The sequence below is a fragment of the Gossypium raimondii genome, chromosome 2 (assembly GCF_025698545.1).
Source record: "Gossypium raimondii isolate GPD5lz chromosome 2, ASM2569854v1, whole genome shotgun sequence".
Classification (NCBI taxonomy): Eukaryota; Viridiplantae; Streptophyta; class Magnoliopsida; order Malvales; family Malvaceae; genus Gossypium; species Gossypium raimondii.
In genome coordinates this window covers 16503667-16526344 of record NC_068566.1, presented here as the reverse complement: position 1 = coordinate 16526344, position 22678 = coordinate 16503667, and positions in this window count along the sequence as shown.

The following is a 22678-nucleotide window of genomic DNA, read 5'->3' as shown; positions in this document are numbered from 1 at the left end:
AATTATAAACTTTTAACCTAACTCATATTTATGCATATAATAGAATGCATTCTTGTTCAACTTTTACTTATAAACAAATATATATATTTGCAATTGCACATAAGAATACTCATCAATTTCTTATACCAAATGCACCCATATAAATATATATGTACTTTTTAACTACACTTAACGGATGCATATATATATATCAACCACCAATGTCAAATATATGCACAACTTCTTCAAACACATAAATCTGAACAATTCACACAATTTAAACAAAGTCACCGGTACTTAGCCTGCTAGGCTTAAAACCTGTTTCAATACACCAGCAATTAGCCTGCTAGACGTAAAGCCCGAAACATTTCACCAGCATCAATCCTGCTAGACATAAAGTCTGAAATATTTCACCGGCATCAAGTCTGCTAGACATAAAGTTTGAATTATTTCACTGGCAATAAATCTGATTTGTACTGAGCTTTAAAAAAAAATCTCAATTCATAGAAGTTGTATCTCATATTTGTATATAGAATCCACATAAAATTCAGCTCAATAATTTATAAACTATATCTTTAAATAACATAGATGTATAAAGTTCAAACATCAATTCCAACTCAATAATTTAATTATAAATCCAAACCTATATATATATAACTTAATGCATTAACCTACTACTAATATCATATGTTCGATCATCTTTTAATAATCCAACTAATAATTTCATACTTTCAATGCTATTCAAGAACTTTACATGAATATACATACATAATTGAACCTCTCATCTACATATATACATATACATATATAATTCATTACAAAAATATATACATGTATATTAGCATAACCGAACCTCATGTAACCTTGTACAATTGTCATACCTAAATTCACTATAAAATCATATAGATGTATGTATACCTAATCATTCAATATAACATATATATATAATTACCAACTCACATATACAAATATAAGTTGCATATCTTAATCAAATCTAAGAGTTTATACATATATATTTATATACATATATTCGGACCTAATATACATATATATGTATATATCATACTTACCTTGGATTAAAACCAAGAATTTATACATATACAACATTCATACTTCCACTAAATTCAAAAACTATATATATATATATATACACATATGTATATATATTCGATCATTATGTATATAATTATAAATATATATATACATATTCATACCTTTATCTAAATTCAAGGTTTATTCATGCTATTACATATATTTTCGAATCTATCATATACATGTATTATTTCTTAAATAATTTCATTACAAGAGATTTTCATATATATACATTCCTATTCGAATCTCACATTTACTTATATAAAATTTAAACCTATAATTTAACTCATGAACTTATACAAGATTATACTTGTATATTCAAACTATCAAATACTTATATAAAATTTATACTTATACTTCAAATTATAAACATTTAATTACAGCTCAACAAGTATACAATCAATAGACATGTATAAATATTGATTTCATAACTTTTAAATTGCTAATAGACTTACCTCGGACAGTGAAAAATTGAAATCGGACAATTAGTCGACGACTTTGGCTTTTCCTCGATTTAGCTCCGATTTCTTTGGTTCTTAATCTAAACATATTCAAAATGAGCTAGTTTAAATATTATTATATTCAATTTAATCCAAAAACATGTAAATGGGAAAATTACCATTTTGCCCCTGATATTTACACTTTTTTCAATTTAGTCCATATTGCATAAAACACAAAATACACAAAATTTGTCTACAATATACAAGGGCCGAATATCCCTAGTGTTCATACAAGTCCACATAATTCATTTATTTCACATTTTGGTCCATCAATTTAATTTCACAAATTAGTCCTAATTACTCAATTTCACCAAAAATTCAAAGACAAAACATGTTAATCATTCACTTATCTTTCATATTTGATCATCAACTATCACAATGCTCAAGAATTCATCAATGGCATATCACAAAATTAACACCAATTCCAAAAATTAAAACATGGGTCTTGTAGTACACAAAGCAATGATCTCAAAAACGTAAAAATTATCAAAAACCGAACAAAGAACTAACCTTAATTTGAGCTCATCAATGGCCGAATATAGCTAGGTTTTACTCTTTTTCTCTTGTTTCAAATTCGGCAATAGAAGGAAGATGATGATGAATTTAGTTTTCTTTCATTTTAATTAACCTATATTAACATGTATTTTAATTTACTATTTTAACCTTATTTGAATAAATTATAAAACACATAATACAAGGGCAATGTTGACCATTGCCACCCACTATCTAATTTATGGGCTAATTGCTTCTTAACTCCTCCCATTTAAAAAGACAACAACAATTGGGTGTTTTTAAATTTAACCCCTAAATTTTATTTTACTCGATTAAGCCCTTTTTTATCAAATTGAACCTTCGAACAATTAAATTTTTATACAAAATTTTCACACATAGTAATTCACTCATTATAAATGCCAAAAATAATTTTAAAATATTACTCTCATGATTAATCCATAACGTCTGGGCCAGGTTGAGGAGGTTACAACCACTTTCATGAAGGGAGGAAGAAAACTTTATATTTTATGCAATTTAGTCATTTGTCATGAAATCCCATTATTTCATCCAAAATTCTTGGAAATTCCTATAGGCACCAAAGAAGAAAGATGAAGTAGAGATCCTAGAGAGTATATTCCTCAACTTAGAAGCAAGAAATTGGTAGATGGAAATGAAGAAAAATAAAAGAAAAGAGAAGGATAGTGATAAAGTTGAGAAAGAAATAGAAGGGAAGCAAAAGAGGTGAAATTCTTGTAAAAAGAGGTAAGAGTTCACTTTAATTTCATTAATATTCAAAGTATTAAGTTAAGGTATGTAATAACTTGAGTTTTTAATATGTGAATTTTATTTAAATAGTAGTGATGGAAACTATATTACAAATTGTAATACATAGATAGTGGTTTAATTTATGCTATAAGTAGTTATGATTAAACTATATGTTAATGATATGTGAGGTTTGAGGATTACATTAAATAATAATATATGTGTGATGATATACATAATCAAGTGATCTTGTATAGAAATTCAATAGTTGATAAATAAAATAAAAGTTAAATGTTGGTATATATGATATACACCATAAAAGTAAATATATTCATTAAAACAGTTTTGTACAAGAATAGTAGTTTAACATTGAAAATTTACTAAAACTTGTAGAAATGATTTAGAGGTTGAATTAACTATGGATTTAAAGCTTATTGAGTCTAGTTTTACATAAAATAAATGGCATAAGCAATGGAATTGTAGATTATGAGATATATGAACTTTTGTGAGACAAGGTCCAAATGATTTGAGTTTTCCTATTATGATTTTGAAAACTATTACAAATTGTTCATAAATATTTATGTTCTCAAATTTATGAGATTATATGCTTAAAATATGTAACTATTGAAATCATAATTAATGTTACATATAAGTATACTATACTCATTTATCAAACACTCAAGTTATTACATGCCTTGTACACAAAAATTATTGAAATCATAATTATATGAGATATCAATATTTATATGATTTATATGTAAAATTTGTAGATTACAAACTGTACATATAAGGTCCGACACAATAATCATATGCTTAAAATATGTAATTATTGAAATCATAATTAATGTTACATATAAGTATACTATACTCAAAATTAAAGGTTCATATATACATATATACATGTACATAAAGGATGTGGAATGGAGAGGAAGAGAAAATAAATAGTAGAAGAGTTTGATGCTAAGAGATCATTATAAGTGATAGATTTGCTAATACAAATGAATAATTTAAATGAATTATTTAGATATTAAGTGAACAATTGTTATATGATGTATTAATGGACTTATTTGTAAAACTTTAATAATTGTGTTAATCTTATAAATTTGATTGAGAAACATATGGTGTTGAAATTGGAAATAGATGCATATGAATGATATGAATTGTGGTATATAAACTTGATTGTAGGTGATGAGAAATGATAGAAAGGAAATTAAGTGGACATAGAATCAACATCGCGACAAAAAGTTCACCATGTTGCGACAAGCTCAAGTTAGAGGGTGGCGTCACAATGAGGAACCCCCAACGTCACGACGTCGGATTGAGATTTTGAAAACTTTGTAATTTGGTCCCTATTCAATTATAAACTATTACGAGAGCTATCTGAACCTCGTATTGGATTTAGATAAATTTTTAAATTGTAGTGTAATTGCAAATTGATCTTAGTAGTTCGATTAAAATGATAAAGTGAATTGAGTTTAACAGTAGTTACTCCAACAATGAATATAACAACTTGATATCGGGTCGGGTATGAGGGTGTTACAATGTGGCCTTTTTCTAACTAGTATAATAGCACATTTAGTCCTCAATACTTACACATTCTATCGATTTTATTCTCAAACACATATAATTAAATATAAATTATATATTATGAAAAAGTAAAAAAATATTTAATTTATATAAATAATATTATATGTATTTATATTTAATTACACTTATAAGGCTAAAAACTGTAGTTAGCCCCCTGAACTTGACACCTCCTTCAGTTGGTACTTAAGGCTTTTTTTTGTCCCAAGTTGGTAACCAAATCTTCATTTTGTCAAGTGTTCTGGTACTTTTTTGTAACAATATTAAATATAGGACTCATGGCACTCTTAGGTTATGACACGTGGAATTGATAATACCTAATCTAATTTTTATACAAATTTTAAAATATAAAAGAAATTATCAATTATAAAAAAATATGCATCTAAAGATTAAAAATACTACAAAATAAATAAATAATTCAAGTTAGAAAATCCAAAACTCAAAAAATTCTTTTGTAAACAAATTAGTTGAATATAAATTTTACAATAAATTTTATGCATAAGGGTGCAAATTATTAAACGATTTTTCAAGTTGACAAGAATATAAAAGATGATGATATGAAAAGGCTTATAGAAAGCTTTTTGTTCTTTTATCTTTTATTTGTTAATTATTTGTTAGGTTTTATAGGAAAAATTGGGTTTCTCTGTTGGAAATGCTATTAGAATGATCATTATGGTGTTTATAAAACCACAAATTTGCATATAAGTTTATCAATATTTAATTATATGTCTTTAAATATAATTATAATTATATGTATTTGAGGATCAAATTGATAGAACTCAGTAAATGTAACTAGTTAAATTTATTGAATTATTTCAATTAGGATCAAATTGATAGAACATGTAAGTATTGAGGACTAAATGTGTTATTATAACCGTTAAACAAAATGTCACATCATCACTACCGTTAACTATTAGCAGAAAGTGACCAAAATAAAAACAATCTACAATATGAGTAACCAAAATAGAAATGATCTAAAACATTAGTGACTAAATTAAAAGTTTCATAGTTGGGTGACCAAAACAAAAGCACGCTAATAGTTGAATGACTAATTCTATAATTCACCCTAAATTTAAACTTATTACTTATAAATTTTAAACTTTTTAATTTAACCATTTGATTTCCATTATGTGACACCCTAAACCTCAACGGGACGGTCTGACTCGAGTTCTGAACGACACATTAGCCACCGACGTGGCTCTCCGAAAGACTATCACAAATCACACCAACCATCCATACTCACCATACATATTCAAAATATTTCATACAAGCATTTAGTCCTATGATCATGCTTTTCTAAATCAAAAAAATAAATCAAATAATAAGCGGAATAAGGCGTACCTGAATTTCAACAGGCTCTACTAGCTACAAAATGTCTCGTTAGATCATATGGGCAGTATCATAAAATTCAAACAGCAAATTTAGCCAAACAAGCAAACACAGAAATAAAAAGTCCCAAAAATTGAACAGTCCAAAAAGTCCATTTACAACCCTTAAAAAATTATTTATAAATTGTCAAAAATTATCTAAGTCTCGTTATAAGTCTCTAGCCCGAAAATGTCTCACATTGTCTTCTTGGGGTTTTATAAGCTCGGTGCACATACTATAGAAAGAAAGTTTGTGCGATGGATCACTGAACTGCCACCTTCCTCACTATCTCGTGCACTACTTATCTAAAAGGGTAAAGAAAATAAAAGGATAAGCTTGGGAAAGCTTAGTGAATACACATGAGTTCAACATAAAAAAACACATCAATAATTCACATACTAACCAACTCACTTACAGATAGATAGCATATAACAGTTCGCAGATAAACAGTTTTACATGTAAATGATTCACATACAATCAGTTCGCATGTCATTAATTCACATATAATCAACCCCATTTAGTTTAGTGATATATTGGAAATTTGTGAAAAGGAAACGTAATTAAATGGCATACTCATTGGATAAGCGGATATCCCAAAACACACCTTAAGACTCATAGAGTCACTCAAATCGAAATAAAAGTGTAGCAGGAATGCTCACACTCTCCGAAAAACACACCCTTATGATCCCTGGTGAATGGAGCATTGCTCGACATTCCTTTATTTCTCCATCGAATCACTGGTTCGCAAGACCCTATCACATAATATGGATGACCATTCACAAATCTATGGCATGCCAACTATATCCAATTGTTCCAAAAAATCACAATGCCTGCATATCACAGTAATACACATTACAAATTACGTCATTTTAGGCTCACTGTTTTAATAGAGCTTGCAGTATTTATAGAATAGCTTGTAAAGCATTAAGCTTGCATATACAAAAAAATTAAGCACAAAACAACAAGGTTAGCATAGGGCTTAAGTTCGCATGCAATGTGGGTCCCCATAACCTCAAGGATTCACACACACAGAGCATAGTAGACCTCATATTTCACAAAGGTTTGCAATTCATGTTATAAGGTTTGCACACCGCATATATCTACATTTATATATAGATTAGATAATACAACCCTTTTAACGCAAAGACATATATAAAATATTTATCATAGAAACGCACGCAAGTATATAATACAAAACCCTTTTAATGTAAAGATATATATATTATTTTTAATAAAACCACCGTATGCATTTAATGTATAGCAGAACCTATTTTTCTCATGTTTATATAATATATATTAACAGTTCGCATATACATGTATTTAACAATTCGTAGAGTTATAATATATATCCAAACTTAGTTGCCAATATATATAATATATATTTTACCTAACCCTAGACGCATATATAAATTTGTTTAAGGTTCGCACAATCATGAAAAAATTCACGCGTACAGTTTCATGTTAAAAGTTCACACAACACATGGAAGAAGTTTACACAATGCAAGGATGAGGTTCACACAATGCATAAGTTTAATACACAATGTTAAGATGGGGTTTGCACATCTTACTTGACTTCCAATCGTGCGTGTCCTCGTTTTCAAGTGTCGTACACAGAGTACTCACCTTGATTCACCACAACCTCGACTATGTGACCTTCTCCTTGCCTTTATGTCTGCTAGTTGATGCTCCCTTAGTACTTTTAGCTTCAACCTAGCTACCCCTCGCAACTTTTGAGTGGTCCGCTCAATAACCGAACCAAATTTTAATAAGAAAAATGGTGCTTGGTTGCTTGGAAAATGTAATGCCCAAGAAAATTTTAAATGAAAATAACTACCAGATGCAACAAATTTTTGAAATGAATAAAGTGTGAAAACATGAGGAAGCAAATTAGGAGTGTTGGCTTTTATAGCCAAATCCACTAATTAAAATTGGTTTTTTATCCTATAGATCCCTCCTAATTCTACCCTTGTTTTAATAAATCCCCCACTAACCATAGTCTTAATTTACCTATTTAAGTTCTCTAGTTTAGCTTTTACTCCTATTTAGTCCTAATTACTAGTGTGTTTTCTATTTTATCTATTTTTAATTTATAATTTAATTCCAATACTACCGACCCGATTTACAGGATGTGACAACTCTCCCCCTCTAACAAAAATTTCATCCTAGAAATCACCTAAACCGAATAGATAAGGATATTGACGTCTCATCACATCCTCGGTTTCCCAAGTAGCCTCCTTAGTCTGGGGGTTACACCACAAAAATTTTACCAAAGGTATGCTCTTGTTACGCAACACCTTAACCTCATGAGCTAAAATTTCAACTAGTTCTTCCTCATAAGTAAAACCAGGTCAAATCTCGATCTCCTTAACTGGAACAACATGCGATGGATCAGATTGACACTTATGCAACAGAGACACATAAAATACATCATGAATTTGCTCAAGTTCAGCCAGTAATCTGAGTCGATATGCTATTTGTCCAATCCTCTCAATAACCTCATAAGGCCCAATAAATCTCGGACTCAACTTCCCTATTCTTCCAAATCTTAAAACTTTTTTTCGAAGGTGAAACCTTAAGGATGACTCGATCCCCGACCTGAAACTCGATGTCACGACATTTCAGATCTACATAAGACTTCTACCTATCAGAAGTGGCTTTCAATTTATCACTAATTAGTTTCACCTTCTCTTCAATCTCTCGAATCAAATCCAAACCCACAACACATCTCTCACCCAACTCATGCCAATAAAGAGGAGTTCTACACCCCTTACCATACAGTGCCTCGAAAGGTGCCATTTGAATACTCGATTGGTAACTATTATTGTAAGCAAATTCCACTAAAGGTAGATATCGCTCCCAACTAATACCAAACTCGATGACACAACTGCGCAACATGTCCTCGAGTATCTGAATTACCTATTATGATTGACCATCTATCTGAGGATGATAAACCGTACTAAAGTTAAGTTTCAAACCAAAGCTCCCTAAAGAATCCTCTAAAATCTCGAGGTAAATTGCAAATTTTTATCAGAGATGATCGAAATTGGTACACCATGAAGTCGAACTATCTCCTCCACATACAACTCAGTTAATCTCTCTATCGAGTAATTAGTACGCACTGCTAGAAAATGTGCACTCTTTGAGAACCAATCAACAATCACCCAAAACAAATCTTTCTTTGTCGGAGTTAGTGGCAAACCCAAAACAAAATCCATCATGATCCTCTCCCACTTCCATTTCGAAATCTATATCGACTATAACAAACCTAAAGGATGTTGTTGCTCTGCCTTCACCTTCTGACAAACCATATAACAGCCCATGAAGTCGGTAACATCCCACTTCAATCCAGGCCGCCAATACAACTCCCTAAGATCTCGATACATCTTGATACTACCGGGGTGGATAGCATAAGGGCTACTATGTGCCTCAATAAGAATTTCATGCCTAAGCTCAACATCAACAGGCACATAAAGTCTTCCACGAAAACTCAAGATGTCATTGGAATTCAACTCAAAATCTTCACCGCTACCATCCTCAACTTGTCGAATCTTTTTCACTAAGAACTTATCCACTAACTGCCTCTCCTTAATTTGACTAGACAAAGTTGGCTTCACTTGAAACACGGTTAAACTCAATCATACAAACATGGGTTGCAATTCAACCATTGACTTTCGAATTAAAGCATTAGCAACCACATTCGCTTTGCGAGGGTGATACTCAATCACACAATCATAGTCCTTTTGCAACTCAATCCAGTGCCTTTGTCTCAAGTTTAGCTCCTTCTGGGATAGAAGATACTTTAAACTCTTGTGATTAGTATAGATAACACACCTTTCACCATAAAGCTAATGACGCCAAAGCTTGAGTGCAAACACCACAGCGGCTAACTCCAAATCATAGGTTTAATCACAGTCATGTTACTTCAACTATTTTGAAGCATACACTACCATTTTCTTATCCTGCATTAAAACACGCCCTAGCCCTGTATACGGCGTATCACTATAGGCAACATACTCTTTCCTTGACTCAGGTTGAACCAACACTCGTACCTCAGTCAACATTGTCTTCAGCTTATCAAAACATCTCTATCTTTCCTCAGTCCACTCGAATGGCACATTCTTCTAAAGTAGCTTCATTCAGGGTACGGCTACGATGGAGAACCCTTCAATGAATCTACAATAATACCCCGCTAATCCGAGACAAATGCGGACCTCAGTAATGCTCTTTGGTTTCTTCCACTCTAGAATAGCCTCAACCTTCTTCGAATCTGTATGAATCCTTTCAAAAGAAACCACATGCCAGAGAAACATCATTTCCTGAAGCTAGAACTCAACATAAGATCTCGATACATCTTGATACTACCGGGGTGGATAGCATAAGGGCTACTATGTGCCTCAATAAGAATTTCATGCCTAAGCTCAACATCAACAGGCACATAAAGTCTTCCACGAAAACTCAAGATGTCATTGGAATTCAACTCAAAATCTTCACCGCTACCATCCTCAACTTGTCGAATCTTTTTCACTAAGAACTTATCCACTAACTGCCTCTCCTTAATTTGACTAGACAAAGTTGGCTTCACTTGAAACACGGTTAAACTCAATCATACAAACATGGGTTGCAATTCAACCATTGACTTTCGAATTAAAGCATTAGCAACCACATTCGCTTTGCGAGGGTGATACTCAATCACACAATCATAGTCCTTTTGCAACTCAATCCAGTGCCTTTGTCTCAAGTTTAGCTCCTTCTGGGATAGAAGATACTTTAAACTCTTGTGATTAGTATAGATAACACACCTTTCACCATAAAGCTAATGACGCCAAAGCTTGAGTGCAAACACCACAGCGGCTAACTCCAAATCATAGGTTTAATCACAGTCATGTTACTTCAACTATTTTGAAGCATACACTACCATTTTCTTATCCTGCATTAAAACACGCCCTAGCCCTGTATACGGCGTATCACTATAGGCAACATACTCTTTCCTTGACTCAGGTTGAACCAACACTCGTACCTCAGTCAACATTGTCTTCAGCTTATCAAAACATCTCTATCTTTCCTCAGTCCACTCGAATGGCACATTCTTCTAAAGTAGCTTCATTCAGGGTACGGCTACGATGGAGAACCCTTCAATGAATCTACAATAATACCCCGCTAATCCGAGACAAATGCGGACCTCAGTAATGCTCTTTGGTTTCTTCCACTCTAGAATAGCCTCAACCTTCTTCGAATCTGTATGAATCCTTTCAAAAGAAACCACATGCCAGAGAAACATCATTTCCTGAAGCTAGAACTCAACTAACTTAACTTGGCATGCAGTTGCTTATCTCACAAAATCTAAAGAACAACTCATAGATGTGCATCATGATCATCCTCGGTATGGGAATACACGAGAATATCATCTATAAAGACAACAAGAATTGATCCAGATACGAGTGAAAAACTTAGTTCATTAGGTCGATGAACGTTGCAGGTGCATTCGTCAATCCAAACGGCATAACCAGGAACTTGTAATTCCCATACAAAGTCCTAAACGCAGTCTTTAGGATATCAGCCTCTTTCACCTTGAGTTGATAATACCCAGACCTCAAATCAATCTTCGAAAACATCGTCACTCCCCTGAACTTATCAAATAGGTCATCAATACTAGGCAACGGATACTTATTCTTTATGGTTAACTTATTCAACTGTCAATAATCAGTACACAGCCTCAAGGTACTATCTTTCTTTTTTACAAACAACACCAATGCACCCTAAGGTGATACGTTAGGCCCGATAAACCCTTAATCCAAAACCTCTTGCAACTGGGTCTTTAACTCCTTGATTGCTCTCGATGTCATGTGATAAGGTGAAATGAAAACCTGTGCAGTATCGGGATAAATCTCAATAACAAACTTAACCTCCCAATCTGGTGGCAAACTAGATAAATCCTTTGGAAAGACGTTAGGAAAATCCTTCACAGCGTGTATATCCTGAACTCCCGAACCTTTACTCCCAAATTTAAGTACATAAGCTAAGTAAGCTTCAGAACCTTTACATATCAACTTCACAGCCTTAGTCGTGGACACGTCATTAGAGAAGAATTTGGGCCTCTCTCCCACGACTACAATCTCCAATCCACCCTCGACTCTCAAAGCAAGATGCTATGTTTAGAAATTGATCCTTGCCCCATGCTCAGTCAACCAATCTATTCCGAGAATTACATCAAACCCACAAAATGACAGATTCATCAGATCCACAGGAAAAGTGTATCCTTGTACTGCCAACGGACACCTTTGATAAACTTGATAAACCAAAACACTTCCCCCTAACGAACTCGTCACTACCATTCCCTGACTAATGGTCTCTACCAGAATCCTCAACTCGCTCACCAAATCGTTCACAATATATGAATGAGTAGAACCCGAATCTATCAGCAAAAATAAAGAGAAAAATTTCAGTAGAAAGGTACCTACTATCACATCCATTTTCAAGCGCTCTCGTGGCTCCTTCATAGCATAAACACGAGTAGGTCCACACGAGTCGATCGATATAGCTACAGTATGGGCAATAGATCTTTGACCCGTCGGTCTCTCATTAGCACCACGACCTCAGCCTCGGCCTCTAGCAAATGTTGTAGATTGACCATCTCATCTCTAATCGGGCAATTATGAATTTGATGCTCCTTCGACCCACAGTGCAGATATGCCCCAAACATCCTCCAGCACACTCCTAGATGCCTACGCTCTTAGTGCTGACCCACCAGGAACCTAGCTAATCCACTCGAAGCAACTACCGTGATATTCTATGGTCTGGCCTGGCTCGAACGAGAATCTTGTTGATCATTCTTGTCAGACCATCGAATCTCTCAACCTTTCTTGCCTAGTCTCCCTGATAATTCTGACCGATCAAATCCGCTCTTCTCGATCTCAGTGACAACCAATTTAAGCGACTCAGTTAGCGTCTCTTCTATAGCCTTAGTCCTTTCTACCAAATCATCGAGGACCTCTGCGCTCTGTGTCACTAGATACACATACACCTAAATGTCCTGATTTAGCCCAAACTGGAACCTCTTACACCTCTTCCTCTCAAAGAACACCATCTCCGGAGCATACTGGCTGAGCTGCACAAACCCGGACTTATAAGCAGCCACGGACATGGTTCCCTAAACCAGATCCAAAAATTCTCTCATCCTTGCTTCCAAGTACTACTCTCCCAAGCACTTCTTTTGGAAGGACTCCAAAAAGAACTCCCAAGTCAAGTGATCAGTAGTGGTCTCCCTCTTTACCATATTCCACTAGTGACAAGCTTCACCGTTTAATAAGGATATGATGCAATCCAACTTCTCATTCGAGAATCCCATCTACTCAAGGATCCTCTCAACATTCTCCAACCAATATTCAACAATCATCAGATCAGCTCCTTTAGCTCCTTGAAATTCTTTACAACCCAAAGCTCGAAGTCGTTTGGGTGGCAAACCTCTGGCAGTTGGCGCAGGGTCCCACCGGCTATACTCTGGAATGCTTTTCTAACTACTATTAGATTTAATTTAAAGAAAATGAGAAAGTAAGAAGTGGCAAGTGGTCCAATGCAATTCTTTTGACGAAAACATTTTCAATAAGTAAATCTATTCCCGTTCCTACCCCATCCATAACAAATTTTCACACTATTATTTTTGCCCAAAAAGGTAAAAATTTTATTTATTTATAAAATCTAATTTATTTTTTATTTATTATTACATTTTTATAAACCTCACTCTGATACCACTAAATGTGACACCCTAAACCCGGCCAGGACAATCCGACCCAAATTCCAAATGACACATTAGCCACTTCGATGGCTCTCCAAAAAACTACCACAAATCACACCAACCATCCATACGCACCATACATATTCAAAATATTCCATACAAGCATTTAGTCCTATGAGAAAGCTTTTCTAAATCAAACAATAAGACATATATATAATAAGCGGAATAAGGCATAACTGAATTTCGACAGGCTCTACTAGTTGCAAAATGTCTCGTTAGCTCATATGGGCAGTATCATATAATTCAAACAACAAATTCAGGCAAACAAGTAAATACAGAAATAAAAAGTCCAAAACATTAAACAACTTGAAAAGTTCATATACAACCCTTAAAAAATGATTTATAAATTGTCCAAAATAATCTAAGTCCCATTCTAAGTCTTTACCCCGAAAATGTCCCATATTGCCTTCTTGGGGTTTTATAAGCTCGACACATATATTGTAGAAAGAAAGTTTGTGAGATGGATCACTGAACTGCTACCCTCCTCGTTATCCCACGCGCTACTTATCTGAAAGGGTAAAGAAAATAAAGGGAAGAGCTTGGGAAAGCTCAGTGAATACACATGCGTACAACATATGAAAATACATCAATAATTCACATACTAAACAACTCACTTACACACATATAGCATATAACAGTTCACACATAAATAGTTTTACATGTAAGTGATTTGCATACAATCAGTTCGCATGTCATTAATTCACATATAATCAACCCCGTTTAGTTTAGTGATATATTGACAATTCGTGAAAAGGAAACATAATTAAATGATATACTCATTGGATAAATAGATCTCCCAAAACACACCCTGAGACTCATATAGTCACTCAAATCGCTATAAAGTGTAGCACGAATGCTTACACTCTCTAAAAAACACACCCTTATGATCCCCAGTGAATGGAGCATTGCTCGAGATTCCCTTATATCTCCATCGAATCACCAAGCCACAATGCCCTATCACATAATATGGGTGAGCACTCATAATCCTATGGCATGCCAACTATATCCAATGGTTCCAAAAATTCACAATGCCAACATATCACAGAAATACACATTCATAGATCACATCATTTTAGGCTCCCAATTTTAATAGAGCTCGCAGTACTCATAGAGTATCTTGCAAAGCATTAAGCTCACATATATGGAAATATTAAGCACAAAACAACAAGGTTCCAATATGGCCTAAGTTTGCATGCAATGTGGGTCCTCATAACCTTCTAGATTCACACACACACAGCATAGTAGACCTCACGTTTCACATGGGTTTGCAATTCACGTTATAAGGTTCACACACCGCATATATATACATTTATATATAGATTATATTAAACAACCCTTTTAATGCAAAGACATATATATAATATTTATAATAGAAACCCACACATGCATATAATACAAAACCCTTTTAATGCAAACTTATATATATTATTTTTAATAAAACCACTGAATGCATTTAATGTATAGCAGAACCCATTTTTTTTCATGTTTATATAATATTTATTAACAACCCTTCTCTATCGTCGAATTGGGATTTTGGAGTATTACCGATCAACTGAAAATCATTTAACATCATAACATTAAATAAATTAAACTTATTGTAAACCAATCAATCATAAGCATTTTTATCCTTAAATCGAGCCTCCGAGGCCCTAAAACTAGCTTAGAAGTAATTCGGGACTAAATCAAAACAAAATAGAAGTTTTAAAAAAAAGATGCAAAAATGTGCAAACAAGAGTCACATGATCGTGTGGTCAGGCAGTGTGATATAGCCCGAGCCGTGTAATATTCGAACAAAGGGACACACGACTGTGTCCTAGCCCGTGTCCTCATCCGTGTAACTCATTGAATTGCCACACACGACCATGTGTCAAGCTGTGTGCTAGGCAGTGTGTAACACCCCTTACCCGTATCCGTTGTCGGAATAGGGCACGAGGCATTACCGGAGTTTACTGAACATTTTCAATAATTTTGAATCATTTATTATTCATATTCTGAAAATAATCATAACGTCCCTCTATTGGGCTCTTGAAGCCCAAAACATTTATTAGGAACCTACTGGGATTAAATCGGAATCATAGGGAATTTTTCGCAGAATCCTAAATATATATATATATAGATTTTAATTTTTTTTTATTTCTAAATTAGGTGCAGGGTTCATACGGGCGTTTCACATAACAAATCTTTTCATAAGAAATTGCATAACTGAAACCTTTCCACTCTTTCATAAGCTCAATTATATTTTCATCCAAGCACTTACCATTCCAATGCACCTTATAATTAAACATATTACCGTTCAACAGTAATTTGGTACTTGCCTAAACTTCAAGCAACAACATTGGTTAGCATACTTTAATATTGACAAACTTATTTTCTCGCCATGTCTCACTTAAATTTATTACTCGTCTTAATACACATAATTTTCCTTGTATCAACGTATCAAAGATAGTCTCATATTTACATGTCATGATACATATCATTTTCTTGTTGTTTCTTCTTAAATATAAATTATTCAATTCATTATGACAAGATTTCATGTACCATAAAATTTTTATAAGTTCAATGTATATTTATTCCAGTAGCAATTCATAATCTTGAATATGCATAATTATCAGGCAAGTTTCACATACATGTATTTTCCATGTCATATTTTAGTATATCAAATAATTATCATTTCTATGTATTTCAAGTTTAATTTCATGATTTTATGTACTTATCATTTTCTATTTTTATCCTGTTGAATTTCTTCGAATTTCGATGGATTTTCAAGGGAACACTTTAGTGTACAAATTCGGGTCCGTTAATTCATATTCATGTGCGCACATTTTTCGATTCAGAGAGCACACTCCCGCGAACCTCCTTTTTTATAGCGGGATTACCAGTCCAGGCTAAATTCCCTGTAATATAAACTCATAGAGTATTGTCGGGATTACCAGTCTAGGATAAATCCCCTGCAACGACAATTACTCTAATGAGCTTGAATCTGAATTACCAATCCAGGCTAAATTCAGACCCTAATTCGGATTACCCGTCCGGGCTAAATCCATTTTCCACATATTCTTCGGGAGGGCTATATCAAGATCACTCGTCCGGGCTAGATCTTTTTCACACATATTCTTCGGGAGGGCTATATCAGGATAGGATCACCCGTCCGGGCTAGATCCTTTTTACCATCAATTCCTTTTCAGAGATCCATCGAATTTTCCTTCCATTCAACCGGGATTTTTTTTTTCTTTTTATCAAATATATCAATGTTTCATCAATAACATACATTTCAAGCATCTAATAATATAATTCAAGTTACACGAACTTATCGAGCTAAATTGTAGAAATATCAAAATTCAGGGACATTTTGGTAATTTTCCATTTTCAAGAATTTCCGCCAAATCTTGATCTAAATTAATATTTCATTCAATTTATTAATTTAAATGATAAAATAATTCATTTCATGCAATTTGGTCATTTTTGACATTTTACAAAATTACCCTTAAAATTTTACTTTTATTCAATTTAGTCCCTAAACCTAAAACATGTAAATTAGCTATTTTAAAATAAACTCATATTAGCTGAATATCCACATATATTATTTTTCCTCCTCCTCCACTCCATTCCACATCCTTGATATATATATTACCACTATTTACTTGTTTACTCATAACAAGTCGTTCAGTTGAGTTATAGTCACTAAATTAATTATATCTTAAGCTACAAAACTCAGAATTGAGATCTGTAAATTTTCTCTGAAACTAGACTCATATATATTCTTACCATAAAATTTTCATAATTTTTGGTTTATCGAATAAGTACAGTTTATTCTTTAAAGTCATCTCTATTCTGCTGTTTGACAGTTTTGACCCTTCTTCACTAAAAATTAATTATCTCCTTGTACAGGATTCAGATGATGTTCTCGTTTGTTTCTTTTTAAAATATACTTATTAAGGATTCTAATTATATAAATTATAACTCATAATAATTTGTTTACAATTTTAATGATTTTCCAAAGTCGAACAAGGAACCCAAATTCATTCTGACCTTGTCTCACAAAATTTATTATATCTCATAATTTACAAGTCCATTGATTACATTGTTTCTTCTATGAGAAACTAGAATAAATAAGCTTTAATTTCATATTTTTTATTCCTCTAATTAAAATTTAATGATTTATGGTGATTTTTAAAATTAACCTACTGTTTCATCCAAAACTGTTTTAGTGCAAAATGTTGATTACTAAATTTATAACACCCTTATTCCCTTTCTCTATAGTATTTCCTATCACTTTCTTTATTTTCCTTCACTAACATATCAAGAACATAGAACCTTATATAATAAAACCCTACATTAACATCAATTTCATACTTTTTCAATAATATCAAACTCAAAAATATATTGAAATCTTGATGTCCTTACCTTGCTCTATTGATTTCAATCTTTAACTTGATTTTCTCTCTCCTCCAGCCTCTATTTCTTGAATCTAACTTGATATTCTAGCTCCCCATAGTCTTCTTATCAATTTTCTTTCTTGGTGGCTATGGAAATTTCTTTGAATTCTAAGTGAAAATGGTGAATTTTTGGTGTGAGTTCCAAATTATAAAGAAAGTATAACTTTCTTTCTTTCTCTCTTCTTCTCACGTTGATGCATGGAAAAAGGGTGGGATGATGGCTTCCATCTTTCTTTCCACATATATATATATACACTAAATAAAATAATAAAATATCATTAAGAAACATCAAATCAAAATATAATAAACTAATATTTATTTATTTAATCTAAAATATCTCCAACATCATCATTATTTTCTAATTGACCATTTTGCCCTTTAGATCTTCTAAAATTCCATCCTTGAGTCATCACTTAATTTGATAAAATTACAATTTGGTCCCTCATAATTCTTCATCTATTCAATTTGGTCTCAATTCATCCATTTTCCTTAGGTTCTAGATTATTCCACCCTTAAAATATTTACACTATTGATCCTCCAACTTTTCATATTTACATTTTAACCCCTCAAAATTTGAGTATTTACTATTAGGTAACAAAACTTTTCTCACTTTTACAATTTAATCCTTTCTTGAATTAATATGTCATAATATACTTCCCAGTGTTGTCATAACTCAAAATTCTCCTTTTAGTCACTTTATTTCCTTACTATATTAAAAATAATATCTTACTGTAAAAATTTTCGGGGTATTACACTGTGTAACTCACTGACTTGAAACACTAAGAAATTTTAAATGACACACGGCCGTGTGACAGCCTATGTCTCAGGCCGTGTGATCAATCATTTGACCCTAAATTCAAGCCATTTCAAGTCCAATTCATACCTAACCATTCATACCATTTGGGCATACATCGAAGGAACTTAAACATCATTCTAACACACATAAACATGCTTTTTCAAACATCCTAATTCATTTAACCAATATGCCCTTCAAAGGCACCACAATTGTATCAAAACATTATGGATCAAACCAAAGCAATTTGACCATAACTCAAGCACACAACCTAGTTCATTTAGCCACTACATTATACCATAAATGACTATTTCCAACTATCACATACATACCAAAAGGGACTTATAAACAAGCACTTATATATAACCAAAATGACACTACTTGGTAAGGCATTGAAGTTCATCAAATCCAATATAATTTCAAAAGCTTAAACACACCAAAACATCTATTACACATTCAATAAATACCATTACAAAGATCCTATACATGCCATTATTAACCTTGGCCAAAATACTCAAAAACTACCGAAATGGTTGCTGGCTAGTGTGATAGGTCTCCAACGAGCTTCCAACCGATCGAGCTTTCGATAATCTATAAAAAAAAGAAAGTAACTACGTAAGCAATGAGTGCTTAGTAAGCTCGTATAGACTTAAGCATAACTTACCATTTCATTAACACAATTCATATATTAAACATAAACTCATTACCAATGTCATAAGCTTAGTATAAGCCTATACAACATCATCAAACTCACTAATTAGTATACTTGTTTATGATACAAATGAATTCAACCATAAGATAAGTAGAATTCCAAATATATATATACATCATTTAACTCATTAATCTTTTCATAAGATCATGATTCATTCCATTTGCATATTTACCATTTTCTTTCCTTTTCTTACTCGTTAAACCATCTAGAATTACATCGGATACTCGGGAATGCTCACACATAATGTGTCTTTCCATATAACCGTAACATTTCCTTTACATCAAGGCTCACACGAGCTGTGGAGAATCCGCAAGAAATGCGAAACCTCAGCCATCGGTAGGACATTCAAGACTAGCACCAAAAACATGAAATCTCTAATAACATGACATTTGTATCCTAAGAATTCTCAAGGTTCAAACGGGACTCGTTTTTCGTCAATTCATCATAACATTGATACATGTATGTTCAAATCCATTTACAACTAACACAATATAATAGATAATCAATTTAACTAGCATTAACACATTTACAATTCATACGAACTTACCTCGATAACTAGGGTCGTAGTAGTAGAGTCGAACTAATTTGAAGCTTTAGCTTTACCTCGATTTAAGTTCGATTGTGGTTTACCTTGATCTAAAAAATAATTTCATTCAATTAAATACTTCTAGTATTCGATTTAATCCATAGTTCATATTTATCCAAAATTACCCCTAATACTTTGACTTTTCAGAATTTAGTCCTTAAGTTCATAACTTAAATATAACTCATTTCAACCTAAATCCAACTTAAAAAATGTTACAAAGGACCTTGAAACAACCCATAATTACCAAAAATTCACAACAAAACCTATGGATTTATACTTTTAATAATTTAATCCCTATTTCCAAAATTCAACAAAAATAACTTAACAAAACATGTTTATTTTGCAACCAAGATTAACAATCTATCAACTAACATTAAAATACATTCAAAAACATCCATGGAATGTCCCTTAACCTTTAACATTTTTGCAAATTAACCCCCGAGCTAGCTAAATTAAGCTAAAACGGACTCAAAAACATAAAAATAATTAAAAATAGGGCTTGAATTCACTTACATGCATCAAAAGAGCTTGGTCGAACCTCCGTAACATAAAAATGGTGTTTTTTTCTCTTCAATTTAGGTGGAAAAGTAATTAGGGAAGATGATATCATTTTTTTCTTATTTTAGTTTAAGTTTATTTATTAAGTTACCATTTTAACCTTGGTTATTAACTTAAAATTAACAAAATCTTACCCATAAATGTCCACTAACATTAAAATGGTATAATTACTATCTTAGTCCATTAGTTTAAAATTTCATGGTCATTTGATCCCTTTTACTAATAAAACTCAACTCTTTCACCTTTTACCATTTAAACATTGAAATTTCTTAACGAAATTTTAATATGACTTTAATATAATCTCGTAGACATTAAATAAATACTAAAATAATAATTCACTCGTCGAAATTGTGGTCTCAAAATTATTGTTTTCGACACCACTGCAAACGGGCTATTATAGTTTGCATATACATGCATTTAATAGTTCGCAGAGTTATATTATATATCCAAACTTTAGTTGCCAATATATATAGTATATATTTTACCTAACCCTGGACGCATATATACGTTTGTTTAAGGTTCGCACAATCATGTAAAAATTCACGTGTACAGTTTCATGTTAAAAGTTTTCACAATGCATGGAAAAAGTTCGCACAATACAAGGATGAGGTTCGTACAATGCATAAGTTTAATACATAACGTTAAGATGGGCTTTGCACATCTTACTTGACTTCCAATCGTGCGCGACCTCGTTTTCAAGTGTCATACATAGAGTACTCACCTTGATTCACCACAACTTCGATTATGTAACCTTCTCCTTGCCTTTGTCTCAGCTAGTCGATACTCCCCCAATATTTTTAGCTTCGATCTAGCTACCCCTCGCAACTACTGAGTGGTCCGCTCAATAATTGAACCAAAGTTTAAGAAGAAAAATGGTGCTTGGCTGCTTGGAAATTGTAATGCGCCAGAAAATTTTAAAGGAAAATTAACTACCAGATGCAACAAATTTTTGAAATGAAGAAAGTGTAAAAACATGAGGAAGAAAATGAGCAGTGTTGGCTATTATAGCCAAATTCATTAATTAAAATTTATTTATTTATCCTATAGATCCCTCCTAATTCTACTCTTGTTTTAATAAAACTCCCACTAACCATTAGTCTTAATTTACCTATTTAAGTTCTCTAGTTTAGCTTCTACTCCTATTTAGTCCTGATTACTAACATGTTTATTTTTAATCTATAATTTAATGCTAATACTACCAACCCGATTTCTAGGATGTGATAAATTATAATTTTTATGTGATGTATAACTAGTATAGTTACGAGTAGTGTTTGCATAAAAGCGGTGATTTCACGGGATGAACTTCAATTATTATTCTTTGTTCATCATCAAGGAAAAACAAGAAAAGAAGAAATGACATTTAAAAGCAAATAAGCACTTGACAAAGATTTTATTGTGAAAATAAATTTGTCAAAAGGAATTATATATTTAGATAAGGAATCAAGTAAAATTATAATATTTTATTCATGCACATGAAGCATGTTTAGTTTAGAATAAATTAAAATGTGAAACTAATTTTGATATAAAACAATTTCAACAGCTAAATATACGTACATATGTTTGATTGATTAAAACGACCCTATTTTTATCGATATGATACAAATTAATTATTAAATTATTTAATATTAATAATACTAATTTTAAATTAGTATAAAAGTATCCTTCTTCCTCCTATTCAAACTTTATATTTTTATTCAACAATATCTGGATGAATTAATTGAATTAACACTTAATATATGGTACACTTTCTTATTAATCAACTTTATTGAAGGAAGTTAAAGTTGCCAACAACATGTAGTGGTATAGTCACCACACCTCACCTAATAATTTTCCTTTATTAAATTTTTTAAACATGACCCTTCAAATTTATAAAAAAATTATTTTAATTTTTCATTTAATTTTTTCGCTTTTTTAACCCTTAAACGTGTGTTTTGTCAAATCATCTCTAAATGAATTAAAATGAACGCTTTTTATTTTATTTTATTGATGTGACATACACATTGCCACATGGATGATACACATCA